The 13,638-nt window shown below is 40.6% G+C and overlaps 1 protein-coding gene and 1 long non-coding RNA gene across 2 annotated transcripts in view; one reads left to right on the plus strand and one right to left on the minus strand.

The window, feature by feature from the left end:
• THEMIS (thymocyte selection associated) overlaps nucleotides 1-13,638 on the plus strand; it is a 59,549-nt gene that overhangs the window by 27,372 nt on the left and 18,539 nt on the right. The window lies entirely within an intron of this gene.
• LOC309367682 overlaps nucleotides 1-13,638 on the minus strand; it is a 32,942-nt gene that overhangs the window by 17,398 nt on the left and 1,906 nt on the right. Inside the window, exon 2 of the long non-coding RNA XR_014167275.1 lies at nucleotides 12,762-12,807. This is a non-coding gene — a long non-coding RNA (uncharacterized lncRNA). The remainder of the gene's footprint in view (nucleotides 1-12,761; nucleotides 12,808-13,638) is intronic.

The following is a 13,638-nucleotide window of genomic DNA, read 5'->3' on the forward strand; positions in this document are numbered from 1 at the left end:
TCCACTAGCTGGAGCACATGGAGTTTTGTTTGTTCATACCAAGTGTCCCTGTTGAAGCTACCAGGGGAAATGACTACAGCTGTTATTGTCTGATGATGGTAGTAAAAACAGTAACAGTACTGTGCAGTTATCTACAAAATAGGGCATTGAAGGTGGATTGGAAGAACAAGGATTCAAAACATTGAATATACTGGTGATTTATTTCAATTTGTCCACACTATATTTCATATTAAAGAATCCAGTCAAGGAAAACAGTCATGCATGTCCTGGATTTCAATTTTTCTAGCTTTAAACATACACTGTAAGTGTGAGATAATGGAGACCAAAATAGTTGAACTGAAGGTATGGTTGCTGTGCTATTGTTATGCAGTTTGCGATCAAATTTCTGTAAACACAACTATCATATTGCGGGTATGCCTTAATTTGCAAGACCTGCCCAGAGTTGTGGGCTTGATAAAGGCACGTTAATAGCTCAAGATATTCGGGTGATATTTTTATGGTTGTTAGCTTATGGGATTATTTTGAAAAGGAGGAGGGACTAAGGGGTGCATGCCCCTCTTTTCAGTTATGATCACCTAATATCTGGGACATTTGAATGGTATGGCTAAAAATCCTCATCTTCCAATCCAGTAAAATTGTTTCCCATTAAGCCAGTTTTTGTTTTTTTAATGTTGATGGTTCTTACTATTTTGTTATGAATCATGTAGCATTTACAGTTTTAAATAGAGTCACACAAACTGTTAATCAGTTCTGGGCCAGAAGGCCAGAGTTGAATGGCCTTTCAATATGTACATTCACAGACACATATCACAGATACTCCATTTAAAACCAGCCTCTCTGTGTCTGAGCAGCCAATGAAGCAACTACCTCTGAAGTCAGATCCAACTGTAAGGAGTGCTTGGATTGAAAACGAAGTTAGTTAATGTCAAATCCATGATGAATTAAGGTTTTTCACTTATGACTCTACAAAAGAATACCACTTGCACATTATTTGTCAATAACTTAACACCTTGATATTTTCTTTTGTCACAAATTTCTGGGTTCCATTCTTAATAGGTTTGAATACAGTCTCTCTTTTCCACTGTTCATTTTTCTAGAGTGGGACATTTTACAGTGAGAGCAGATGGCCTAAAATAGAAGATATTTCTGAATTCACCTCAGGTGATAGTGGCTGAAGAGCAGGGATGGGCAGATCAATTGCTACCTAAGCCATGTAAAGTGAATGTATTCATTCATAAGGCCCTTCCATCCTTCTTCCACATTAATCTCTAATTCCCCCCCCCAACAAAAAAAATACAAATTTTCATTTATTTAAGTTCTACTTTTATACTGCCTATCCAACAGCATGTCAAATTCAAAAATATCATGCAATGTTTACCAACAAAATAATATATATTTTTTAAAAACTTTTAAAACAGTATTTTGAAACAAATACAGTGAAACCTCAGTTTTTGAAGGTAATCTGTTCCGGAAGACCATTCAAGTTCTGAAACGTTCGAAAACTGAAAACTCAATAGCCGACAGCTAGGCCTCAGGATCTTGCAATCAGCGGAAGCTGCGTGGCATGTTTGACTTCCTAGGCGTGTTCGAAAACCGAAATATTTACTTCCAGGTTTAAGGCATTTGAAAACTGAAATGTTCGTCAGTGGAGACATTCAAAACCTGAAATGCTTGTCAACGGAGATGTTCAAAAACCAAGGTACCTCTGTAAAGTAGTAGCATATAAACAACAGCACAAAGCCCATGTGGGAAACTTTAACACTCATTCAAATAAAGGCTATTAAAAGCTCCAGGGGAAAGAGGAAAGTCTTCACCTGGCAAATAAGAGAGAATATTGTAGGGGCCAGGCAAGCCTCTCTGGGGAAGCTATACATGCAACATTAAATATAGAAAACAACAATAAGAAGAAAAACAGAATACCCACAGCAGCAGCATTTAACCAGAATGATTTTTTTAAGGGGTAGTTATCTCAAGCCCATCATTTATGCAAACAGCAGTCTAGAATGAGCAAAGATGTCAGATGAGAGAAGCTATAGGTACCCAGGTGCTATCCTAGTGCTCATCATTTGCCCTTCACAGTGTATGCACAACATACCTCAGCTGCTGTCCGGAGCTCGGACAGTTCAACCCTGCTATTCTATTACAAAGAGAACTGCAGTATGGAACAGAACTGAGCGGCAGTTATTTATTTATTTAAAAATGTAGATGCCGCCCTTTGATTCCACAATAGTTTACAATGAAGACAATTCAGTGAACCATAAAATGAACAAGGCAACATTTTTTTTTATGCCTACATCTGGAGTGAGATGAAATGAAGGGTGCTGTTTGATAAACCTGACCTATCCATCTCTTTATTCTTAGTCTTTAGTACTCCTTTATTTTAAAGCTATAATGGGGTTGCTATATCTTGGAGAACAAAAAAGAGGTCAGCCCGAGCTGGGAAAAGAGGTGCACAGGTTTGTGGGACTACCACTGTGCCCACACACCTCTTTCCCTGGTTCAGGATGGCAATGACCACGGTGTGCAGAGCAGCCTGAGCCCAAGCCGCTGTCATCCCGAGCAGAGGTGGGACTCCAGCTCCTACCTGTTCTCTGCTGCAACAGCCTTCCTCCCCTGCAGCACCTCCACTTCTGGGGCACAGCACCCCCCTCACCATGCACATGCCCCCCAAAACCACCTAGCCCCCCCTGAAACAACCCAAACCTGGACATTTCCTTTAAAATATTAAAATCCGACTGGATGGGCATGTTGGCCCCCCAAAAGAGGACATGTCCGGGTTTTCCCAGATGTATGGCAATGCTAAGTTATAAGTAAACGTTGGCCTGCTTTTTCTTCCACAGGCTCATTCAATTATCCTTTCTTCTGACACTGGCATAGGTAGACAATCGCCCCCACCCCAAAGCAAAAAACTCCACAACTAACTGTAATAGAGTGAGTGTCGTGCCTAAGTGTTATAGTGTACACTTACTACTTCTTCCTCAGGAGCTCTCTTCTAAGTATTTTTGATATTTTTCAATAGTACACTCTTGTATCCCTTCCGGGCATCCTTTTAATTTAGCTATTCAAATTAACTCCTGGCTGTCAAATGTCTCGAGACTCACAGCTACATCAGTTAACATTATCTAAATGTTCATTTAAGCCTGTTTTAGTCACATTTGTTCTGTTATCAACTCTTTTTTACATCTGTTATTAATTCCCTACAGGAAACATTCGGCTCTTTGATTTCACACTGGCAATTCTCTTACACCCAGCATCCTGGCAGCTAGAGCCTATCATGCCTCTGCTTCATTTGAAAAAAGGAACTTCAATAATATTTAATGCCAATTTCTGGGCTATATTTAGTATTGGGGACATGTTCTGATGGGCTACCCTTAATGTAAAATAGGTGGAGAATATTGCCCTAAGAACGGGCTGTTTAAGAGTTGGAATTAGAAAATGTCTGCCAACTGCAATGGAAAATAGACTTTGGAGATAGTTTCTTTATATCAGATGGCTTCCTTGTTTGTGATATCTATTGGCTGATAACATTGCTAATGTCTGCTGCTGGCCAACTTATTTTTCTGATTTCTTTTGTCAGACAGTGCTGCTGGTTAATAGCCAAGAGTGGATGGTGAAGGTTTCCTCAATGAGAGTTAATGGTTACAAAATAGCTGGATCGCTCTTGAGTGCTTTGAATGGGAGAACCTAACAGAATTTGAACATAGATAATTTGACAGTTGACACACTTTCCTCCTGAGCTATATGTGCACAAAGAAGCAGGCGTTTGGGAACAGAGCCCATGAGACTGGGTGCGGGGTGGAGAGGGTGAGAGCTGAAGGCACCTGGGTTTGGAGGAGCAAGTATCTCTCTCTGCTGATCTGATGTGGGATAGTGGCCCTGCTGCCTGGCAGGAATATGCATGCTGTCAATTCACCTCCACCTATGCTCTGCTTGCATATTAGTAAAGAAACAAAACATTACAAGAACACTGTTAAGTCCCCAGTGCGCTCTCCTTTAAAGGATACCCAAATTAGCACTGCCACCGGAAGTTGGGGAAGTCTGGAGCATGTAACCATATTGTTGTAGAATTTTCAGGATTCACTGCTAAAAAAACGCTGTGCCTGTTAATTGTGTAGATTTGATGGCACATTGCCTCTATTTTCAGACTGCAGATATCAGGGAACTATATGACTTCCAAATGGCATGAAAATTATCGCCTTGCCAGCTTATAGGAAAATCCCAAGGCCTCTTTTCAAGCAGTGAAATACTGCCTGGCACAGAAGTCAGAAGATCCTCTTTGAAACAGCAGGGGATTGTACAGATGTATAAATTGTAGTTTGGATGTTCCTTTAAAACTAGATATAAAAGACTCCACTACAGCCCACCTTTTGGATAAAAGACTCTGCCTGTCAGAAATGCACAAGGGAGGTATTTAAAACAAAGAGGAATATATGTGTCCTAGTACTGGAAAGGAATTGTGCATTCAACAGGGGAAAATGACTGAACTAGTACAAGTAAGTATAACAGCAAAGAGCAAAGGGGAAAGATGTGTTATGCGATCATTTGATAGCCATGCTTTGTATGGACTGAGCCTATTTCCCTCCCTGTGAGTATCACAGGCAAGGAATACTGATGAAATTACTAATGGTTTTATGAGAACTGGCCCTTTCTTTTTGTGCCTCTGTAACTGTTGGGGAGTGAACACAATGCTAGAGTAATCTTACAATCTGTTGCTTTTGATGCTGCTGTGTGCTATTAATGGGTTATATAAAGTGAAATCAACTGAGGTCTACAATATTCTTGGATTATGCAGAGAGGGATGTGTGTGTGTTTATAGTTCTCATTCTAAAAAGTAACAATAATTTCCACTTAATGATTTTAATGGACCAGCTGGAATTAATATGTTGCTTAGCAAGGCATGGAAAGGATTTGGCAGGAGGAAATTCAGAGACTAAGAAATGGAGAGAGAAAATGCTAACACTGTATGTATTATTATATAGGCATTAGGAGAAGTGTCTGACCTGATTAGTTCCAGTTTCTCATCTCATAGGCCTCTGCTTACAGAGGCTGCTTGAAGGATTTACATATTTGCAGTATCACAACATAGTATTGCTTAGAATTTGGGGTTAGAGTCTTGACTCGGTTGGCCACAATGCAATACAGAACTAAGCATGCTTAACTTTGTTTTGGATTGTATCCATTGCAAATCAGTGTAACAGCAGAAGAAAGTGATGCTGATCATACGCACTCAATTTTATACTTCAGTAGGGCTGTGTATTTGGATTTGGCCAAGATTAAAAATAAGGATATTTCACATTCATATCTGAAATTTAAATTGCATTTGGCTTAGGTAGCATCTCTCTCTCTCTCTCTCTCTCTCTCTCTCTCTCTCTCTCTCTCTCTCTCACACACACACACACACACACACACACCATTTCAGCTAAATTTAATCATGATTGAGACTAAGGGCTGATCTACACTCACGGTTTATAATGTTAAAGAAGGATTAAGGAAGGATTTTCATAACTTAACAGACACCATTAATAATGCATTATTAAAATGTGACACCAGAGGGTGCTACAGAGGACCCTGAAATAGGGAAACTGCGTTGTTACTGACAAAACAAGGTAGGAACGTTTTTTATTTACCAGTATGCCCTGTGACTTTTTAGAGTGATATATCTAATATCGTTCTAACAACGTTTAAAAGGTCTGTGTAGATCCAGCCTAAGTCTTACCGAGATAAGGAAGGATGAGAGGGAAATTCTGTTTGGTTGAAAATTTAATGCAAACCTACCTAATTTGCACATCCCCAAACAATAAGTGAATCATATTGCTGTCACATGGAGGGTGGATGCTCCACATGCTCCAGAGGCTAGACCCCAAATGAATAGATTCAAGTTACAAGAAAGGAGATTCAGACTAAACACCAGGAATAATTTTCTGATAGTAAGAGTGTTTGACAGTGCAACAGACTCCCTTAGGAGGTGGTGGACTCTTCTTCCTTGAAAGTTTTTAAGCAGAGGTTGGATAGCTATTTGTCATGTATACTTTAGTTGAGATTCCTCCATTGGAGGGGGTTGGATTAGATGACCCTTGGGGTCCCTCTGCTGTCACAGAATGTCTGATTCTGTGATTCTATATTCAGACCAGTTTCTTTGAGAGACTATTGGCCTTACTTGAAGAATGAGATGCTTCCAGGGGCCAGGCAGGAGCCGGGCGGACTTTGGATGGATGTAACATCATCTAAAAGGAGAACAATAGGCCAAAGTGGGACTGTGCATGGTTGAGTTTTGATTGGGCTGGATCTGGATAGAGATCATTGACTTTCTCTATGAGCTGAATCCCAAAGCTATGGCTTGTGAGATGAGGCTTCCCTGCAAACCTAAGAAGGTCTGTTGGAGCGTTGCATGCAAGCAGATCCTTGTCTTCACACAAATGGCAACCTTGTTAAATGGTTCATTTGAACACATATGTTTGTTTGTTTGCTTGCTTGCTTGCTTGCTTGCTTGCTCTATGGGTCAGTAAACAATGAAAGGGTGGTTTTCACTGGGGAAATGGTGTCCAGGAAAGGGATTAAACTTTCACTCCTCCAGTACTATGTTCTTCATCAGCTTCCCACCCAATGCTCTTACTTACATACTGGCCCAAATATAAGCGGCGCCTGAATATAAGCCATACCTTTAAAATTCAAGAGGGGGAAAAGGAAAAAAAGACAATACATGGCGGCGACCACATGGTCCAAGCAAAAAGTTGCAGCCCTAGAGGACCCGCACAGTGCACTGGGAAATGATGGGGGCTGCCAAAGGCGCCCTGACACTCCCCCAGAGCGCCAGTCCTACATGGTGCAGCTGGGGGAGGTTTGCGTAGGGCAGTGGCGGCGGCGGCCCACCCAGGCACCCACAACCCACCACTGGCTGCCCCTCCTTGCAGGGCGGGCACCCTATACGCTCCCTAACAGCGGTGGGGCTGGCTGAGCATAAAGAGACATTCTTTAGGGGGGGCGCAGTTCGCTTCACACCACACCAGGCAGCCCCCCCCACTCTATTAACACTGGCGGGGCAGGCAGAGGGAGATCGCATGGTGGCAGTGGCGCAGCAGCTCCCGCTGGCACTCGCTGTCCCACTGCCCGCCGTTCCAAGCACTGGGCGGGCACCCCCCCAAATGACAGTGGAGGTGCACAGTGGGAAGTGTGAGGCAGTGGCACCGGCGGCTGCCCGCCAGCCACCCACCAGCCCTGTTCGCCAGGGCTCCAGCAAGAGTTAAAGAGTTAAGGGAGGGCTAACCATTTGCCTGTTTCAGCAGTGATATCGGGCTTTTTGTAAGGTCGCAAATATTAGCCGCACTTTAACTTTTCACAGTCGGAATTTGGAAGAAGAAGTGTGGCTTATATTCGGGCCAATACAGTACTCAGATTTAAAGCGATGGGAAATCCAGTCACAGGTATCTGAGTGTTTGCTGTACATTGATTCAGAAGGTGCGTAAAAGGCCTGCAGCTACATTATCCCTGCTAGATGCTGTTGGACTACAATGCCCAGCAGCCTCAGCCAACATGACCAAATGTCAGGGATGGTGGAAATTGTAGTTCGGCATCTGCTAAGTCATATGTTAACCACATTTGGCATGCATTCTTATAATCCAGGGGTAGCAAATCTTTTTTGGCCCAGTGGTCCAGATTTTCATCTCATCCTGTCCCTGTGTACCAACTTTGAAAGGTGGCGTTGTCGTCGTCGTCATCATCATCATCATCATCATCATCATCATCATTATTTAATAAATTTCTATACTGCCCTTCATTCGAGGATCACAGGACAGTTTGCAATATACAAAAACAAAAATATATCACATAATAGCAAACAAACATTGGAATCACATTTCATTATTTCATTCTTTTCTGTTGGCTCCCCTGCTGTCCCACCACCCAATGTTGCATACAAGGTATCAGAATGAAGCTTTGTTGTTGTTTTTTAGAATGGAAATTATTACAGAGTTTTGAAACACGGAAAAAGGAAATAAGAGCAAATAATACTTCCAGTTTAATAATATAGAAAGGGGGAAATGAATGGGCATCTCATGTGAGTAACAGTTTGTGAAACTTTCCACAGGAGAAATGTCCAATTCCTCTACTCACTTTTGCTTTCTGTTTGGGGTCTTCACACTGTAAAAAGGTAAAGGGACCCCTGACCATTAAGTCCAGTCACGAACGACTTTGGGATTGCGGACCTCATCTCGCTCTATAGGCTGAGGGAGCCAGTGTTTGTCCTCAGACAGCTTCCTGGTCATGTGACCAGCATGACTAAGCCACTTCTGGCGAACCAGAGCAGCGCACAGAAACACCATTTACCTTCCCCCCCAGAGTGGTACATATTTATCTACTTGCACTTTGACATGCTTTCAAACTGCTAGGTTGGCAGGAGCAGGGACCGAGCAACGGGAGCTCACCCCGTCGAATCGGGGATTCGAACCGCTGACCTTCTGATCGGCAAGCCCTAGGCTCAGTGGTTTAGACCAAAGCTGTTAACACCTGTGCTATCAAAGGAGGAACTTCCTAGCAAGAATGTGATCTGGCTTATGAAGGGCAATGATGAGTGTAGCTCTGCTATATTTCAGCTCTCAAGTGTATGCTTTAAAAAAGTAACTAGTTTTCTCTCTCACACACAAAGCCTAGTCTCTCAGCTGCTTATTTTTATAAGATTTCCATAAGGACACTGCCTATATTACACAGTGAAATCAAGCAGAATATTCAGTGATTTCTAAGAATTAAGTGTTTTGATGTTTCTAGATTAAAAATTACAAACAGTGTAGTTCAACTATATATCTCTTCAATTGGACTAATCAGCGCCAGAAGGGTGGATATGAAAATGGTAGAGCATTTATACAAATTTAATGCTTTTGCACTTAGCATAATATTGTTTTAAAAAATTGCTGCAGCCAGCTCTTCCATTTGCATCCCACCACCCTTTTCTTTTTAGGGTTTCATGTTAGAACCTATAATCTATACAACTCAGGGCCAAACTAAATGTGTAGCTCAGCACTTAAATGAAGTGTGTGTGTGTGTGCGTGACAAATAGCCCATAATATCTGGATCAAGATCTTTGCCATTCACTTGTGGCTTTGCAGACAACTTGTCCATGAAAGCACAACATGGTTTAAAATAAATTCCAGGTCACCACAGCTGAAGGTGACAAAGGAGCAGGCAGGTTGCTCCTTCCTAGAACATCAGGAATAACTTTCATGCAATAAGAGCTGTTCAATAGTGGAACAGACTCCCAGGAGAGGTAGTGGACTCTCCTTCCTTGGAGACTTTTAAGCAGAGGTTGGATGGCGATCTGTCATGTACAATCTAGTTGGGATTCCTGCGTTGTAAGCGGTTGGACTAGATGATCCTCAGGATCCCTTTCAACTCTTCAGTTCTATGATTCTATATGATTCTATTTCCTATGCTGCTATTATCTTTTACCAGTGCTGTGCTTAGAAGTATAGTGTGGTTAATGTGAGAAACATAGATACAGTATTAACTAATATGGAACTGGAATGTACAGCAGGTGACACTTAGTACAGCAGGTGACTCTATAATGGACAGAAACAGGCATTTCTGTTGAAGATACCCAAGTGATGCTTTGCATTAAAATGAAGTGAGCCAGACATTTGATTATCTTAGCCAGTTAATCAGGGCCATTTCTCTTTATAAGTACAGCAAGGAAGAGAGCTTAGAAAAACGTAAAACATGGTGCAGTTAAGTACCAGTCAGCCAGAAAAATGTGTAATAAAAAGTGTAAAACATGCTTCTGATTATCAGAGGAAACATACTCAAGTAGCTGGAGTGGCCCTACTTACCATTTGCTCCTTGTGTTAGAAGAAGCAAAAGATATGCAACGTTAGATAGAAAAAGCCTCTGAACAGAGAGCTTGTTAAGTTTATTTTCTTGTACTTGTGCTATTAGAGACCTAAAAAGAATTCATAGTAACTTTATAGTCATCCATCAGTTTGCCGTGGTTGACAAGAAAGGAAGGAAAGTTTGTGATCTCCTAAACTCTTAATACTGTATGCCAACAGATATTGTCAACTGAGTTTGCAGCATAAGATCACTTAACCCTCCCACACTAATAATAATAATAATAATAATAATAATAATAGCATTATTTATACCCCACCCATCTATTACTAGCTTGAGAAGAAATAAGGCCTACTGATGGGGATTAACTTCCATGTAAAAGTTCCAGAGCAGCAGTTATGTAGGGTATAGTATAGAGTGCTTCTCCAAAAACATGAAACATTTTTTTCTATCTCCTTTTTATAATTTCCTAATTATTTGTTGGTTTGAAGATTAGTGCTGCCCTCCTCTTTTAGTCTTTCTTTCACAAAGGAGGAAGAAACAGTCTTTTGGTAATAGGAGCTCCATCCTATAGGGAATAATTTGGAAAACAACAAAAGCTGCACACATGGAGCTCCAGTTCATACACAACCAAGTTTCCTCTTCCTCATCTATGAGCAGAACGCACATCTATGAGCAGAACTCACACTGCATTTCTCTAATCACATTATCTGTGTGTTGCTAATGGCATGGGTCTTCCAAAGGAGACATGGAGTTGCCCTCTCCTATAGCAATGAATTTTATTCAAATACAGGCCTTCTTTGTGTGCATCTCCATGTACACCCAACTTGGACAAAGTTGGATTAAGTATCCCTTTGCTAATCAGCTACTTTCCTTTTGATCATGTAATGTTTAAAATCCCTTTGATAACCACAGGGTAATATTCAGTTTCTCTGTGATATGCAGAACAGTTTCTTTGGAACAAGAAATGGACAGTTTCATATAACATCAAAACGAGCTCTGAAAAGCTTCATGTTAGGCAGAGAGCTAGAATGGAGAATTTGCGGAAAGAAACTAATGACTATTTCTAGTACTTTTACAATCATATTTGTGCACTATTGGAAATGCCATTCTTAATTCTGAATATGGAATATATTATTCCTAAAGGAGTAATATTTTCTAGTAATAAGTAAACACAAATGCATTTGTTTACTTGTAACTAGAAGATATTACTCCTTCAGGAATAATATATTCCCAATATATTTGTTCTATGTCCCTTATAGGTATGTTAAAATTGGACATAATAAGAAAAAATGGAAAAAGTTGAATGAATGATGAGCTACTTTTTATGTGAGGGGGAGAAATGTGAAGTTGATAAAATAATCAGCAACACATCCAGTGGAACAGTGTTGAATAATTTCACCTTATTTTTGCAGTGTTTTGAACAATCAAAATTTGAAAATATATCCAAAACTCAGCTGGAATGGTTTCTGCTGGGACCACAAACTAAAGTGATCAAGATGAGAAATCTTGAATCTATTATTGTTCTGAGAAATATGGAAAAGTACAGCAAAAGAAGTTTAGCTGAAAGGTTTATCTGAAACTATTATACTTCATTTTAGTGATTCCTTGTATAAGGGAAAAAATGATCTAGTTTTATTGAGCTTGTTGCTTGCTCTATCAATTTTTTCTTATCAGAGGCCAGATCCCAGCCAGCAATATAAATACTTTAAAATGGTATCCCAGAGAAACACTGGAGGCGCATTCACCACATCATAAACTTTTCTCTCTATGTGGTGTGTGTGTATGTGTTCCTTTTTTAGTTCTTAAGTTTTAGTGTGTTACTAGAAATTATCATAAATATGCCATTTTGCATTTTCAGTTTGCAGTTTTCCACTCACAAAAACAGCACCACACAACCTGTGGGGTCCCCCTCTTAAGATTTAACTAAGGCCTTAAATTTAGGGCTTAAAATTTGTTTGCGTCCAGAATATATGAAGGCCAGTCTTCTTCCATCTGAGCATGCACCGCCATGCTGCTCAGGTACTGACACTTGTTGATTGTCTCCCTGCCATCTGAAGGTCAATGGGTGGAGATAAAAGGTTTTTTTGACTGTCTGTGGCACTTGGACAGTGAAATACCCTTCCCAATATGATTTATAAAGATCCTTTGCTGTCCACCTTTCCATGGGCTGCAGGGCCAGAACTAGGGTGGGATGAGAGTCCTGGGAACCTGATTCAAAGAGGTACCAAAATCATGATTAATGTTATACATATTATTAGTAGTCATGGGCAATCATTGTATTTCATGCTAAAATAGGGGAGTGAGTTAAATACTGCAGAAATTTCATTAGAAATTTAAAGCTTTAAACAACAGGTACTGCCAATTTTCCCATTCCAGAGTCAGCAACAAATTTAGACCTCTTGAAAATAATCCTTAATATTCATTAATGGTGCTTTATCAAGACTTGTGTAAATGTATTTGTTGTTTCATTTTATTACAACTGTTATTCTTTTACATCATAATTATTGGGCTGGCTTAGGGGTGCAGTTTCATGTTGGTTTCCCTGGATGTAAAGAAACCCATTTCTGGCCCCAGGTGGCTGAAACATAACTCTTGAAGAAAGAGTTTGGCCTTGTGTTATATTATTCATTTCTCCATTGGCTATATATGTGTGTGGTTGAATCCAGAGGTACATTTGCATGACTGGAAAGCTTATTCTGCAACCCAAAATTTTCAGTGGACTAGAGTGCCAAAATGTGCAGAAAGCTCCACAAGAACAAGAGGTTTCGCTGATGTAGACAGTCAGAACTCACAAAAGGTGACTGGGTAGGGAAGGCAGAACTAGAGCTTTCCTGCACAGTCTCCCTGTGAATAGAGCTAAAGTAAGCTCTATATCTGAATCCTACCTTTCTTCCAGGCCCTCTCGTTTCTTGACACAAGCAGAGTCTGTGTTTCAGTTCACTCACCTGTAAAATAAGACGATGATCTGCAGCCACATCTTCCTCTGGGATTCTGTGAAGATTCATTAGTCAATGTCAATAGTCTGGTGTTCTGAAGACAAAACATGCTATAAAAATGTAAAGTACTTAAGATAGCAGGGCATACATCTCCAAGCTTGAACCGTTCTGATTATAATGAAAACCAAGGAGCTGTGCTTGTAAGGTGAAGGCATGGCCAGAAACAGCTGTAACTGACTCCACCTCAGAACTTTGTATTTCAGAGGACACGAGATGAGATGAAAATTCTGCCTGTGGCATTTGACATATGATAATATACTACATATACGGAATCTCCAGCTGCTGCTTGCAGTTATCAAGCAATGAACATAGATGTGTGACTCAGCCTTGATACACAGTCCAATCTGGTGTGAAAAATATATAAATATAGATATATGCTATCATGTAAAATGGTTAAAAATATGCAATCACATACAGAACAAGAAAAATACCAAATGATAGTTGCAGAATTAAAAAGAAAAAGCTGTTCAACTGGAGTTTTAAAAAAGTCTGGGGAAATAAAAAAGGAAAAAAGATTCTAAGGAACCAGGCAAAGGGCCTTCTCGGTAGTGGCGCCCGCCCTGTGGAACCAACTACAGTGGTACCTTGGGTTACATACGCTTCAGGTTACAGACTCCATTAAGCCAGAAATAGTACCTCAGGTTAAGAACTTTGCTTCAGGATGAGAACAGAAATTGTGCTCTAGCGGTGCGACGGCAGCGCAAGGCCCCATTAGCTAAAGTGGTGCTTCAGGTTAAGAACAGTTTCAGGTTAAGAACGGACCTCTGGGACAAATTAAGTACTTAACCCGAGGTACCACTGTATCTGACTTTTAGAAAACATCTGA

This window comes from Podarcis melisellensis (genome assembly GCF_964234715.1).
Source record: "Podarcis melisellensis genome assembly, chromosome: 3".
NCBI lineage: Eukaryota > Metazoa > Chordata > Lepidosauria > Squamata > Lacertidae > Podarcis > Podarcis melisellensis.